We start from the raw sequence: 15,334 nt of genomic DNA, 5'->3' as shown, positions 1-15,334 counted from the left end.
CGTACTATATATAGAGTGTTACTGCTAGTTTTTTAAATAAGAAAGTTTAGGTTTGGCTAATAAGATAGAAAGGGGCAAGCAAAAACAGACTCTGCTGAGTTCGGCCTTCGGGGCTACCTACCTTAGGGCTTATGTAATATATAAAAACAAACCCTTTTATGGCCTTTTTGTTTAATGGTTGCTCGCCTTTTTAATAAAAAAAGTGGGAGAGCATGAGCTGATGCTCCCATGCCCCGCGACTCTCCGAAAAAGTTAGGGCTCATAGGGAGTAAGAAGCAAGCAGAGTAAAAGGCGGGTAAGACTCACATAAGGGGGAGACACATTCATGAAAAGCGAGAAGCCCTGTCGTGGGGGACTGACCAACTATGAATAGATCATACTTTTGTTTGCGGGCAAGAACATATATTAGTCCGTATCGTGGGTGTATTTGTTACAAAAGGTGAACATCCCCGTTCCAAAACATTAACATAGGTCCTCAGGCAGACATCGAAAAGGGGGTGAAAAGAGTCTATTTACCTTTACAATATTTCGGAATGTATCATGGCTCTAACTATTCATTAAAAAAAGAAAAAAGAGTTTTGCATCTTGGGTGAACAAATAGGCGTGGGAAAGAGTGAGGGGGAGATACGAGCCCTCTCTCTTTGTTGTTCCCGGACCACCCATCCCTTCCTTCCCCTTTGCCTTGCCCGGTGAGATCATATTTCTTGAACGAAGTGACGTGATAGGAAAAGAAGACTGTTGGCAGGAAATCCCTATTCATGAAAGCCCCTTATTAATGTTAAGGGGAAAACGAAAGTTCGCTCCTGCGCATCACCTGAAAAAAGGAGCTTTGGAAGCTTACCTTATTATTATATTAAAAGGGGGAAGGGTTCCAAACCTATCTGACTAATAAGTAGTACATTATGCATATGCCCGCCAGCAGCAGAGGGGGTTCAATTCCCCTTATACGCGATGTGGCGAAAAATACTGATTCAACAAGATATGACTTGCCTACATTAAGATTTAAAACTTGTCGTCTAATTTCAGGAAATATTTGGAACAGAGAACTTAAAATAATACAACGCTGTATTCTCAGAAGATTGAGGAACAATAAGAGATCTATTAAGAGAAATATTTATTCCAGAGAAAATCTTAAAACTTACATTCAATCACAAACTACACGAAAGTTGTCCCATTTTTATGGAGATTGAACCATCATAGAGATGCATAGAGGAAGAGAAAGAACTTCATATATCCCCTTTCTACTCGATACAGAAACAAGATCGGACCTTTTCCCGGTTCGTCTCCATTTTTGTGAAACTATTCCTCAATCAAGGCAACCGATAAGTCATCAAAGGGTTTATATGAATAATGTAATGGTTAACATTACTCATTTGAAACTCTCCCACGATTATATAGTATCTTTACAAGAAAATAATATGAGAACCCGCGGTGAAGAAATAAAGAGATCATTCTATATTAAAATCTCAGTTGAGAAAATAATAGGAAAATTCCTGGATCATCTGTGGAGAAGAATCAAAACAGAATGGTTCCGCCTACTCAAAACTAAGATGGGATGCCGCCTACTACTAAAATCCCAGTTTTTTGCAACAGTTGCGTTCTTCTGTGCAAGAAGAAGACTTAGAAAGAATAAAGAAGTTTGTATCTGAAAAAGTATGATTAGGCAGTGCTTTCGCTGAGCACAATAGAATGAAGAGGAATTTGTATCATTTCAAATCCTTACTTTTATCGAAGAGAAGGAACGAGAAAAACCGAAATATTCCTACTCGAACAAGAAGTCCTATAGTTAAAAACTCTTCTTTATATAGTAATTCGACCTTTTTCTCCTCACCCCCCATTAATTTACTAAAATGATCAAAATAAAAACGATCGAACAACTTGCTCATTATTCGAACGTGAATCATAGAACACCTAAGGTTATGGTATCTTATGGACCTAACATAGGTCACATACCTCACGACATAATATTGAAATATCCAAACCTTGTCCTTTGGAATGGAAAGGCATATGGCCAAAACATATAAAGATCGGCGTAGTCGCACATAGGGACATATCTATCCAGATAAAGGATAGTCTAGGCCGATTCGTTGATAGATGTCTCTCAATATAGATAGGTGTCTCCGTGGATAGAGATAAAGATAGTAATCTATCTAGATCTTGATTCACTATTTCAATATTTTTTTCCTTTTTCAGATTGATTGCCTTTTTTCTGACGACAAATTTTTGTTTTTAATCTTAATGCAGGAGAGGAAAGCCACTTGACTGTAAGGAAAGGAAACATCAATTTTCAATTATTACCTGTTGGGGCGTAGCGTAGACAAGCGAGCAGAGCCAAGGAAAGAGGAAATCCCATCATAAAGAAGTCGACTAGAAGTAGAAGACAGCTGGCCTGAGAGAAGGCGGCCTCTCTCGGCAAAGATGGCCCAATTTCTCTTCTTTCTTTTTGATTTCAGCATTCATTTTTTTCAGGGGTCCAGAGGACTAAAAGGTGAGGGACAAGGAAGAAAAACCTCTAATCAACCTGGACACATAAAGAATCCTCAGAAACGAGAGAGATTTGAGATTCTAGGCTTGGAAGAAGAATATTAAATAGGAAAAACCGCGCTGGTCGTAATAGATCGAATTTCATGCTAGTGCTTGCTCCAACATGAAAATTCCATTTTCAGGGAAGGACGACGTACTATGATAATTTATGTTTTGTCGAGCCTTGCTTTGGTCTTTGGTTTAATGGTTGTACGTTCTAAAAATCTGGTACATTCCATTTTGTTTGTCATCCCAGTCTTTCACAACACTTCAGGTTTACTTCTTTTGTTAGGTTACGACTTCTTCCCTATGATCTTCCCATTAGTTTATTTAAGTGTTATAACCGTTTCATTCCTATTAATTTTTATAATGTTCCATATTCAAATAGCGGAAATTCATGAACAAGTATTGCGCTATTTACTAGTGAGTGGTATTATTGGGCTTATCTTTTGGTGGGAGATGTTCTTTACTTTAGATATTGAAAGCATTCCATTACTACCAACCCAAAGAAATACGACCTCTCTGAGAAATACGATTTATGCCGTAAAGGTACAAAGTTGGACTAATTTGCAAAAATTGGGTAATATACTTTATACCTACTATTTCATCTGGTTTTTGGTTTCTAGTCTTATTTTATTGGTAGCCATGATTGGGTCTATAGTACTGACTATGCATAGGACTACTAAGGTGAAAATTCAGGAAGTATTTCGACGAAATGCTCTGGATTCTAGGAGGACTATAATGAGGAGGACGACAGACCCGCTCATGAAAATTAGGAGAAGCAGTGGTTCGAATCCACATCGTGAGCTTTAGTACACAAGTCCTCGAATCCCTTAATTCGGGAAAAGGAGTCTCGACGACAAGTTGTGCCTGCAGTTGTTCATGCATATCTTTAGAAGCTCCCATGCTTCAAGATTGGAATTTTCACAAGAAATATATGTAAAAAAAAGAACTTTGTAACGAGATCAAATAGGTACAACATAATCCTCCTAACAGGCAGCCAAAGATGGGCAAGGATCAATTAGTTACCTAACGAAGTTGATGTTGAAGTCGAAATAAGGCTAATAAATAGGAATGGTTTCCGGGAATTCTAACTCTTAAGTTGCTCCTGCGATTTCCTTTTAATTTGGTAGGGCATGCCAACGACATCTCATTAGAGCTTTTCAAGGTATGAAGTTAGACCCCCAAGTAAAAGAGATCTATCCATTTTAGACACCCTTTCCATTACTTATGTAGTTGCTATTTCTATCTATCCCTCCACATTATTATATGATCTTTTATTGACTTCAAAAAGTAAATATTTTCCTTTTTCTCGGGCCGACTTCATACATTTTTTTACCTATAGAATTAGTCATGCCAATCTTCTTAGTAAATAAGAACTCTTTCACACGATCTAAAAAGAGCCTAGTTCCACAAGAACGTTATCACGAGCCTTTACTTGATTAAAGGACACCTGTAAGATGCGATATATCAACAAGGAAAGTAGAAAGCATCCTAATAGTAATAGCTCAAAACCAAAGCTGCCCTCAATTTGGCATATAAAAATGGTTGAAAGGCATACCTATTCATGATATCGAATAGGAATGAGAATTATCAGGGGATTCAGATATGCAATGCTAGGATAATCTAGTCTTTCAATAGCATAAGCCACCTCCTAAGCGGCTTCCCTCCAGTGCCTTTGACTATTGCTACGGTCATTAACCGCACCATTAAATTGAGACTTTCCACCTTGCTTTGGACTTGAATGAATCTATTTCTCCTCTGCCAGATCGATCTTCATTAAGATGGTCAACCCAAGATATTGTTCTACCTCCTCTCGTTATATTATGTTAGATTTGGAATCCCCATTGGATTTCTTACTCCAGAAAAAACAGACTAATCAACAATAATGGGCATACTTGAAAAGGCTTACCCCGTAGGCTGACTCTTCCAATCCAACTCTATCTAAGGATTAAAAAAATTGAGACTACGACTTTCTTTGTGCAAGGCTGCTGGTCGTCATTGGTTGGACACTCTCTTCGTCAAAATTCATATCTTGGTCACTCTATTAAGCTTTTCCAGCATGTCTATTGAATGGGTACGAAAGATTGCTATTCAAAGCATCGTTAAGATTTCTATATTCTAGGGAGTAGTAAAGAGAAGATGACTCTGATCTTTACTTCTATGGAGCCGGATGTGACCTTATGGCCTACTAATCTTACTCAAAAAGAGTCAATAGGAGTAGACACATCAATCACAGCAGACGCAGAGGAAGAAATCCTTGCTCTTCAAGCTAAGATGTTGAATTTTCCGTGGAAAGAGTAATGAGAGGAAAGCCTTGACCTTCCCTTGTTCTACCCCTTGAACTCAGAGATTGAAGAAGATCACTCTATCCAGCGACAAAGGCAAGATCTCTATATGTTGATAGATACTCGAGAGACTTAGTTCTTTAGGGAGAGAGAAAGGAGGAATTACTCCAAGAAAGTGTGCAACCCACCTTCCCTTCCCGCTTCTTCCTTGAGATTTGATCTCATAGATTTAATTCCCGTTCTCAACCCATGAACAATATGATCTTGAAGCTTCCTTTGTAACTCACAATATTTCTCTGTAGTGTCTCCCTTACATCCCTCATTTCAGAGGGAACCTTAAAGTGTCTCTATTCCATTATATTCCATCCATATCCCAATTCCATTCATTTAATATCCCTTTGGTGTCATTGACATAACAGATGTTGTTTCTAGTCTATCTCTATCAGTACTTGGCGAGGATTGTGATTATTTGTCAATCTTTTCTACTAAGTAATCTAGGATCCTTATGCATGAAGATAATCAATTCGGTCGTTGTGGTAGGAGAGAAGAAGGTATAGCAAAAACTAGTTTTATTACGGGCAGCTCATTCATATCGATCTATTATACGCCTCTGCATATAGCACTAGGTAGACCTCATACAATAACTATCCCAGCTCTACCATATCTTTTGTTTCATTTCTTCTGGAATAATCACAAAGACTTTTTTATTATGGAGCTACTACAAGAAATTCAATGCGTAATCTCAGCATTCAATGTGTATTCTTGAATAATCTCATTTTAAAATTATTCAACCATTTCATTTTATGAAGATCAATGTTAGCAAGATTAGTGAACATTTATCTCTTTCGATGCAACAACAAGACTTTTTTTGCAACAAGTGGTTTTCTTGGATTGTTAATTGGTCACATTTATTTAATGAAATTGCTTGTATTTGTATTAGTATTGATAGAAAAAATCATTCTATTAGATCTAAGAAGTAAATTCGATCCAAAAAGTACCTTGTGTTAGAATTGAGAAATTATATAGCTCGGATATTTAGTATTCTTTTATTTATTACCTCTTTCACTATTTAGACAGAAAACCCTCACCCAATCTTACTAAGAAACTGAAAGAAACATCAAAAAGATAAGAAATGGTGAAAAGTGAGGAAGAAAGAGATGTAGAAATAGAAAGAGCTTCCGAATTGAAGGGGACTACACAGGTACAAGACGGATCCACTGAATAAGATTCTTTGGGAAGAACGGTGGGATCCGGAAAAACTCGATGAAATGGAAGAAATCTCTCGTGCTTAAGACATTAGACTTGGAAGGTGTATCCCTTACTTACTTTTTCTTAGTCGGTGTGTTGATGATCTATAATCCCTATTGACTCCTTTTTTCTTTTTCTTTTTCCTTCTACGTCTCATTGCGGGAGTGCTACACACAAAAAAATGCATTCTTTTGTCAAGCAATGAGAAATATTGACCAATCTCATCATATGCTATTTCATATTTGTATGCCCTCTAACTTGAACTTTCTTACTTCCCAGGGTTTCCACTTCCTAACTAGACTTCTCTTTCATCGGAAGTAAGGGATAAGTGTTATCAATAGTTAATCCCGGCTTATTTACTAAAGGGTGTAACTTTGAACTAAACTCTAAAGGAAATCACTTCAGGATTGGACAATCAGAGCAGAGGCGGGCATAGAATCTATGACTCTTTGGATTGAATCCCTTGGGACTTGAAACTGATATCCTAGTCTGTAGGAATTAAGACTGGTTTGTAGCTTTCCTACCTTATCTTACCTTATCTAAATTTGGACGGGATTCCTATGTCGAATGACTGATCTCCGGACTTTGTAAGGCTCTCAATATCAATACTAGCTGGGGTTCAGTTCAAAATACCTTGATTCCTAAGAAGAAGATTCTCTTGTTTTTTTTCCGGTGCAGCAGATAGGGCATTTGAATAGAATCCCTGCCTCTGTTTGATTACCTAGATGGGATTGCAGTACGTCAAGAATCCCCCAAAACAGAGGAATGATCGACTCTTCTCAAATCTCTTACTAAGGGCTTCTATTCTAATAAGCCTACTTATACGTGCTATTTGAGCCTAGCTTCCAAAGACAACTCATTCACAGGGACGAGATAAGGGGTAATGAATCATATCCTTACATAGATCAAGCTCTCTGGAGGGAACTTCTAAATCACAGGTTGAGTTCGTCACTCAATCTAATTACACGACTTTCAGGACGTCTAAGTCATAAGTAGTAGCTCGAGTTCTTACGACCTTTAGTCGAAGTAGCTTAATCAAAACTATCTTACCCCGTAGCAATGGAAGTGAAGAGTTGAAATATGCTAGAAGAATAGGGTATCGGGTAACCCCTCTTTCAGGCTACATCTCTTAAAAGATGATTCCCCGCACCCCCTTCGGGATTTTGTTAGCTCCCTCTTATTTCTTTAAGTATACTTAGACTCAATTTAGTCTAATTTTCTAAAGTAAGATTCACCTTATCTAGGGTTTGGTCTACCTTAAAAATCCCAATAATTCATGGTGCGGACAAGCTTGATCCCTACCTCTAGCAAAATATATATCATATTATTATCCAAGAGACCCCTGCCTAGCCTTTGATTTTAGGGATAAATCCTCCCATAACTATTTCTTTTCTGAGGGAAGATGCATAGATCGATACATGTGTCAGTTTAATATAATATTGATTTCTAAGTCTTTTTATGCCAGAAACGGTGCCACTGACCCTGAAGACATAAACTTACCTATCCAATAAGTTGACCTACGCTCTGCAAATGCCGAAATTGGTTTTGTGTTCCGTTCATGGGGATATATCATCGAGATAGATTTCATAAAGGTAAGGGCGAACTTCCTAGCAAAATGAAAGGGAGGAAGGGGCCCTCTCTAGGAGTTAGAATTCCAAAAATAAAGAAGACGGTCACTCTACTACAATATAGTACATTTAGAATTCTTCTATTGGTCCCTTTAGGCATGATGATATGGTATCCTTAGCTGCAAGGATGGTAGCCCGAGGGAAGCTAGTCTATGAGAAGGCAGTTCTATAGCAAGTGAGATTGGTTGATGTTTAATATGCATCATCAACTGGAGAAGAAAGATAGGGTCGAATATGATTTAGACGAATATGTCGAGTTAGAGAATTAATTTCCATTCTTCTCTTACACTTCCTCCACTGAACTCTAGTACAGAAAGAATGGAATAGCCGTGACGCGGTCTGTCGCCAAGCCCGCCTGTCTCTCCTTTCTTGCGGGCCATTACTCTATAGAACCAGCATAGCTTGCAGACAAGAATGCTAATGAGGCCCTAAGCCGGATAGATGAAGATGGGAAAGTCAGACTTCTACTGTCTCGAATTCTCTGATAGATAAAATGATTGATTGCTTGAATACAACGCCATATTCTCGCGAAATCACCCCTGCCCGAACCCTCTCATCTACTTCCTAAAGAAGTTAATTGTTGATCGATAAACGGAGTAAAAGTCATAAAGGAAATCGAATTTGCAGTCTCAATTACTGCAGCAAATAGAAATAAAGGAAATCGGAAAGCGAACCAATGAAAAAATGGGAACTCAAAAGAGGGGAAACCATAGCCATGCCATATGACTGACGAAATTACTTAAAAAGCGAGATAGATCACTCGTAAAAGAATATCCACCTGTGTTCCTCTTGAATCTTTCTTACTCGGGCTACAGACCATGCCACTATGCTTAACACATCAAAATTTATAGTAGAACACTAAAACAGGAAAGCAGTAAAGTAATTTAAAAAGCAAAGAAAGGGTCAGAGCTCTATGCTCACTCAACCGTGGGCTTTTTTCAGTTTTAGGGCTACGGGGTGAAGAAAGAAAAGATAAGATTGGAATATCGATGACAACATTATTATTGATTTGAAAGTAGCAAACAGGTGTCTCACACTTTGATGAGTGGAACCTCTTGTCCCCTCTAATCCGCTGTGTTCTTAGCGTGTGTGATCGAGTTATAGAGCCTATTATGGTTGTCGAATGGAGTATCCTCCAGTGATAATGATCGCGCAAAACCAGCGCCTCTTCTACTGTTGATTTTTATATGTGTATTATAAAACACTTGGGGTTTCGGTCCAGGAAGACCTACGCCTACATATACTATATTCGATAATGACCAGCTCCTCCATGAGCGACTAGGTCAGTTCTTCGGGATAGTCAATATTCCATTCGGGTATGCAGCGCTGGTCACCTTCACAAGCAGCTGCACCGACCTACATACCCACCAGAGAAAGCCTTCTACTCCATGAATCATCACGCACCACCAACTTACCAGAACGGAAAGTAAGATGTGCGGATGTCAAAGGATCTGGATGAAGTCCAATTGAAGGGTAGACATAGGTTACACTTATACAATAATTGCTGAAAAGAGAGTAGCAAACGGAACAAGCACAATAGCGACGCGAACCATGTTTGAAAGTTTGCTCTTCTTGAAGAGAAAGATGAGGGAAATTGCTTGTTAGACAATGAGGTAGTGAGAATAGATAGGACAAGACGATCTTGCAACAGTAAGAAAATTCTCTCTAACATGGAGAAGCAAACTAAATGACTCTTAGTTCATATATATCTAACAAGCCAACCTACTCTAAGATAGACGAATCCAAGCGTTGAGTTATGGATCTTCCCTTTATCCATTTAGCTAAGCTAAGGGCAGAGATTGTAGCTAAAACTTTCTCTTCCCCTTCCTTGCCCCATTTAATGCTTTTCCATCAACTGAAGCGGGAAGAGAAGGAATAAGGGAAGAGACCTATCTTTACTGCAAGAAACGAATGCTTTTAACTACAATTGGTATTCATCAAAACATACTATCCAATTTTCAATAGTTATCAATGTTAATGGTATAAACGAATAATTCTTTTGATTTTTTGGAATAAAAAGGTAAAAAGAAATCAAGGACGGAACCCATACACAGCTAACTCATTGCTTCCTTCTTTTCTTATCAGAACAAAACCCTCAAAGCAATGAATGCACTAAAAACCACGCTATAGCATTAAAGAAGATTTCTATGTGACTAAATATTGTATTGAAAAAGGATTCATATGGCTTAGAGGCAAGGCATTCGTAAGTCTCCTGTCAGAGCTCCATCTAAGAATAACATAAAAGACAAGGTCTAGAAGACCAAAATCTGTACCTTTCAACACTGCCGTTCCTATTAGAGGATTGGCCAGAAAAACAGGCCCATAAAGCGTAGCAGATGAAAGTGATTCCCCAACTAGGCACTCAACCGATGCAGAAATGCCCCAATAGCTTAAATGGATTGATATACTGGACCCTTGCCTTCTGACAGAACTACTAGAAGTTGGATTGAGTTTTTATAAGCGTATCTTACGAAAAGGTTACCCTAGTCGCCCCGGTGGAATTCATTGATGAAAGGAATCCATCTATTTTAACCAACCCCTCTTACTACATTGAGAAAAGGCGATCTCAATTAAATCTTTCTAAACGAATCTATCTTTGGAACACACCCTTCTATACTAGTATACTGAGTAGCATGATAAAGTCAAATCCTTCCTTCTTATTTCCAAATTTCAATTATATTAATGTGCGCTCGTATGGGAGTAGAAGCCACTACTTCCTTCTTCCCCCGTGATGAACTACTCTCGCAAAAAGCTTCCTTCTACTTACAGTGAGTTGCGTATTATCTCGGTTCACAGAGGTTAGAGATTTATTCTTCTTTTTAGAAAGAGCCGCATTAAAAAAGGACAAGAAATATTGCAAGCTGCTAGAACGATAAAAACAAGGGATGTAGGATAATTGTAGGAATCCCTCCTAGGAAAGACTAAGATGTCGGGGCACCCATTCAAGATAAGTTTGCCCCTGCTACAGTCGGGAAATTAAAATCCCAGTGCCAAGGAAGAAAATCCTATTCTTTCTCGGATGGTATCATTGTCTCTGCCAAAGGTCTTCCCTTAGAAGACCTATGATACCACTTCACAAAATAGAAGACAAGAAGAAAGTTTCACATTACTCGTGACACAAGAAGGTCAGCTCACCAAAGGGGGGAAAAAAGGTCAGCTCTTGAGATGCTTGCTTCGGTAGGAGTCAAAAAGAAAAGGCTCTTGAACGAACTTCACTTGAAGAGTGGAAAGGCAGGCTTCGCAGGATCAAAAATGATTGTTCTCAAAACGAAGAAGGCAAGTCGAGAAGATAAAGTATATGACTATAATGTTTGTTTAAGGTATGCTATCTATCTCACTATCGGTAAGGGAAGGGATTTCTCAACTATTTCTCTTATTTTGGAAGCACTCTCTTCATCCTTTCGTAAGGGCGACTGTTGCCCCCATATAGCGACTCTCTGATGCTTTTACTTAGCTGTTTGCTCCTGCCTTTGTATCTGCTATGAGTGAATCTACTCTAGGGTGAAAGAACCATGGTTAGAAACTTATGCTCTAGACGATTAAATAGGATGGAGAAAGGCATTGAGTAGTGAATTGCTTGAATAATTGCAAAGTATGTCCTTCTCCTCGGGTGTGTGATGAAAAAGTCCAAAAAGCGTATTTGGAATCATCTTGAGGTTGGCATAGAGAAAAAGCTTACCCTTCCATCTTCTGCTCTATACCTCTTTCATCAGAAGTTGTACGAACCGGATAAATGTCCCATATACATCCAAAACCACAATGAGGAGAAGTTTCTGAGAGAAGGTTACTACGGTGGTCATGTGGATGCCTATATATCTGTAGGTGAGAATCTACACTACTATGATGTAAACTCGCTTTATCATTTGGTAATGATATAAAACATCATGCCCACTGGGAAGCCTGTCTGGCATGGGGATTTGCGTGAGCGGGACATATATAGCCTTTTTGTCTTTATCTGGGCATATGTGGTCTCCCCGAGGACGATGAAAATGAAAAGTCCCTTTCTCCCTTATGGAACGGGGGATAAGACTATGGTCTTACCAACAAGGAAGTTTGTAGAAGTTTACTTTAGCGAGGAACTCAATTATGAAAAAAATAATAGGCTACATTATAGTCCCAATGAGAGGATAACTCTTTTAGAAAAGTGAGGGAAGCCCATTTAAAGACTTTTTTACTACTCTCTTGGAGAACCGGATAAAGGCTCAGAAAGATGGGAATGTAGTGATAGACTATGTCTACAAGATACTAATGAATTTTCTCTATGGAAGATTTGGTATTATCCCTGAAAGCACTTCTACCTAGTTGTGCAACGATGATTGCCTCAAATATTTGATTCAAATGTCTAAGAAGTTCTTATTCAGTGAGCCCTTTATAAAAAAATCTAAACATCGATTCCTAACTTGTCAAAACAAACTCGACCTTTGTTAGATGGTCCTACACGAAGAACGCGGTAATCTAGTTATCGACAGCTATTAATTTATACGCTAGGATACATCTTTACCCCTACATCTCTCGAGATGATTGTTATTACGCAGACACGGACTCTATTGTGCTTGGTCATCAACTCCCATGCGATGTTCTTTATCCTTTAGAGATAGGGAAGTTTAAGCTAGAGGATGAGATGGTGAGGGAGATCTTTTTACAGGCCAAAGTCTATTATTACATACACTTAAGGGGTACCCATTCCATAATCAAGTTCAAGGGGCCTGCTAAAAAACATGCCACTTCAGAGTGGTTTGAGTTCAAGTACACCGACCCATCTCGTATACAAAAAGTAGAGGTGGAGAACTTATTCCTGGTGACTTGGCCTAAAACAGAAGTCCACGTAGAATGAATAACATACAAGATGGGGTTGAAACCTAAGGCCATGAGAGCCTTAGTATATAATAAACATAGCGCATGGGTTGATTCTAAGCCTCTTCATATTTTTATAGGTGAGAGTGTTCCTTCGTTCAAAGATCATCAATCAAGGAAAGGAATATCTCAAGTACAAGATTATCCTCATGCGAAAGATATTAGTCTATTAAAAATAAAATACAGAAAAATTCTTCATACGAATAAGGTCACTCTAGTGAAAAAGATAAAAAAAGAGAGATTCCAAAGAAGGAAGAGAGATTCCAAATAAGGAATTCGAATTAGACGACTAAATTGATAGAAATGTTGATGAAAAAAATGGAGTTGAAAAAGGGTGGGCGGCAGAAATGCAAAATTGAAGGGAGGAAACGAATAAGTTCAGAGAAGAGCAGGAGGCGGAAAGGTTAAGAGAGGAGGAAACGTTCAGGTTAAGTAACCCCTTTCTTGAGAAAAGGTTTGATTAAATAAAGTAACGAAAGATATTGAGAAAATATCCTTTCCTATATAAGGAAACATTATATACTACATTCTCGGTGTTGACAGAACACAGGTAGGCTTAGCGCTTAGTATATCTTGAAAATAAAAGAAAGAGGCCTATTATCTTTTAGACTTTAATACAGCGTTAGAAATGCACGAGAGTAAAGTGATTGCAGGGCTGCTTAATCAAGAAGTAAGATAGATGAGATGCTTCGTTTCGTGATTATTAGTATGGATAAGGCGTACTGGCTTTTCATCCATATTGTGCCAGCTTTTCGCATCTTTTATGACTTTTATTAGGATTAATCCTATAGTTGTAGAAGATGGAATAATGGCAACGGAAATAATATTGTGGTACATTCTTGGTTTATTTAATCATCATGGACTACCAAGGACACAAGCTTTATACAAATAAAAATATAAAAAGAGAAGACTTTTTATTCAACAATATAACATGAGTTATATACTCGTGTCAACCAAGATGTATGTGGATCTGTTCCAATTTAGAATGAAGTTGATTGGATAAATATGGACTTCTCTAAAGAGAATTAGTGTTTCGATATGATAGAGGGTTGCCCGGGATTTTAACCTGGAACAAGTCGGATGGAGTAGATAAGTTCCTAGTTAAATAAAATCAATGTTAGTCATAAATTAAATAAAAAAGTAAAGATCCCTCCCCAAGCCGTGCTTGCACTTTTCATTGCGCACGACCTTCCGTATGTATACATAAGTTCCTTTCTTATAGAAATTCAAAAGATTTTTCAAAGTTGAATACTCAATTGATTTACCCCTTATTACTATTACAATATAAATTTTAGAATAGTGAATATTTTGGATCTCTTCATCATTTAGAAAATCTAAGAATGAATTATTGATAATTCGCCAGATCATTGATATAAAAAATATCAAAATACTTAATCCTGCTTCTATATTCTATACTCCCCAGAAACTAGACGAAGCTCGTGGGAAGTTGAAAGAATGAAGTTGTTCTTCCGAAGTTAAGAATTCTTCCAATAATTCCGAGCCCGATCTTTTAAAAAAATGCGTACAATACTATTGTGTTTCCAAGCAAAAGTTCTAGCACAAGAAAGGCGAAGTATATACTTTACTCGATATGATATAAAGTCTTATTTTTGATGATACGCTATAATAATGAAAAACATTTTTGCATATACACCAAAATCGGTCAATAATATAAAAATTTGATAAATTGGACAGAACTGGTATACTAATGGGATGCCCTAATATAGTACAAAAGTGTGCTTTAGCAAATTATCCAATTAAGGAATATTAGAACAAGGGTATCATACTTTTTAATTGCGTTATTGATTAGAAATGAATTTTGTAAGATTTGACTACATACCATAGAATGATTTAGTCGCACACTTGAAAGATAGCGCATAAAGTCAAAAGAATGGTTGGATAATTGGTTTATATGGATCCTTCCTATTTGAAAGCACATAGAAAAATGATATTGCCAAAAAATTAAAAGGGCAAATTTCCATTTATTCATCAAAAGAAACGTCCCTTTTGAAGGAAGAATTTCTTTTCCTTGATACCTAACATACATAATACATGAAAGGAACCTTTAATAACCATAAGGTAACCTGAAAATCCTTAGCAAAGACTTCTACAAGACGTTCTATTTATCCATAGAAATATATTTTTTCAAGAAGGGCTCCAAAAAATGTTGATCGTAAATGAGAAGATTGGTTCAGTAGAAATACGAAAGTGGATTCGCATTCATATACATAAGAAGTCTATAAGACGATGAAGAATCTTTGATTTCTTCTTTGAAATGGAGTAATCGGGCTTCTTTGAAGTAATAAGACTATACCAATTGCAATATTCGTGGAGAATGGTTCGTAATTAATGCAAAGAAGTGGCATCTTCCTGGCTTAGAAATATATTAAAAATCCACCCTTCGGCCACCTCTCCCTCAGCGAGGAAATAGTAGTAGCAAGCGTCTCCCCACTAATTGAAGGTTACAGTCCCAACCATGTCAAAGAGTCCGGTACGAACAAAGGCATTATATGAGAGCTTTCCTTAACCATTCGAGGAAGGGGATTGACTTAGAACACTTAGTAGGACCTTCTGGCTTACAGGAGACCTATCATCCATGGTTGATATCTTCCTAGACTTTCTACTTATTCGGGAATGTGAGTTTTTCTTTGCCAGTCTTTTGTTGGAGAGGAGCCTACAATGTTCGAATATTCGAAAGAAATATGCTAATGTCACTAAGGGAATAGCTCGAACATTCCTTCTTCTAATAACAAACGCAAGGTATCTTTAACGAATCACTTTTCAAATAGGATT

The 15,334-nt window shown here is 37.7% G+C and overlaps 1 pseudogene; it reads left to right on the top strand.

The window, feature by feature from the left end:
* The first annotated feature begins 908 nt into the window (after positions 1 to 908).
* On the top strand, positions 909 to 2,024 carry LOC114078408 (annotated as a pseudogene).
* The last annotated feature ends 13,310 nt before the right edge of the window (positions 2,025 to 15,334 follow it).

The sequence above is a fragment of the Solanum pennellii genome, chromosome 8 (genome assembly GCF_001406875.1).
Source record: "Solanum pennellii chromosome 8, SPENNV200".
Classification (NCBI taxonomy): domain Eukaryota; kingdom Viridiplantae; phylum Streptophyta; class Magnoliopsida; order Solanales; family Solanaceae; genus Solanum; species Solanum pennellii.
The sequence above is the reverse complement of the archived record's forward strand: the minus strand, read 5'-3'. Positions and strand labels throughout refer to the sequence as shown.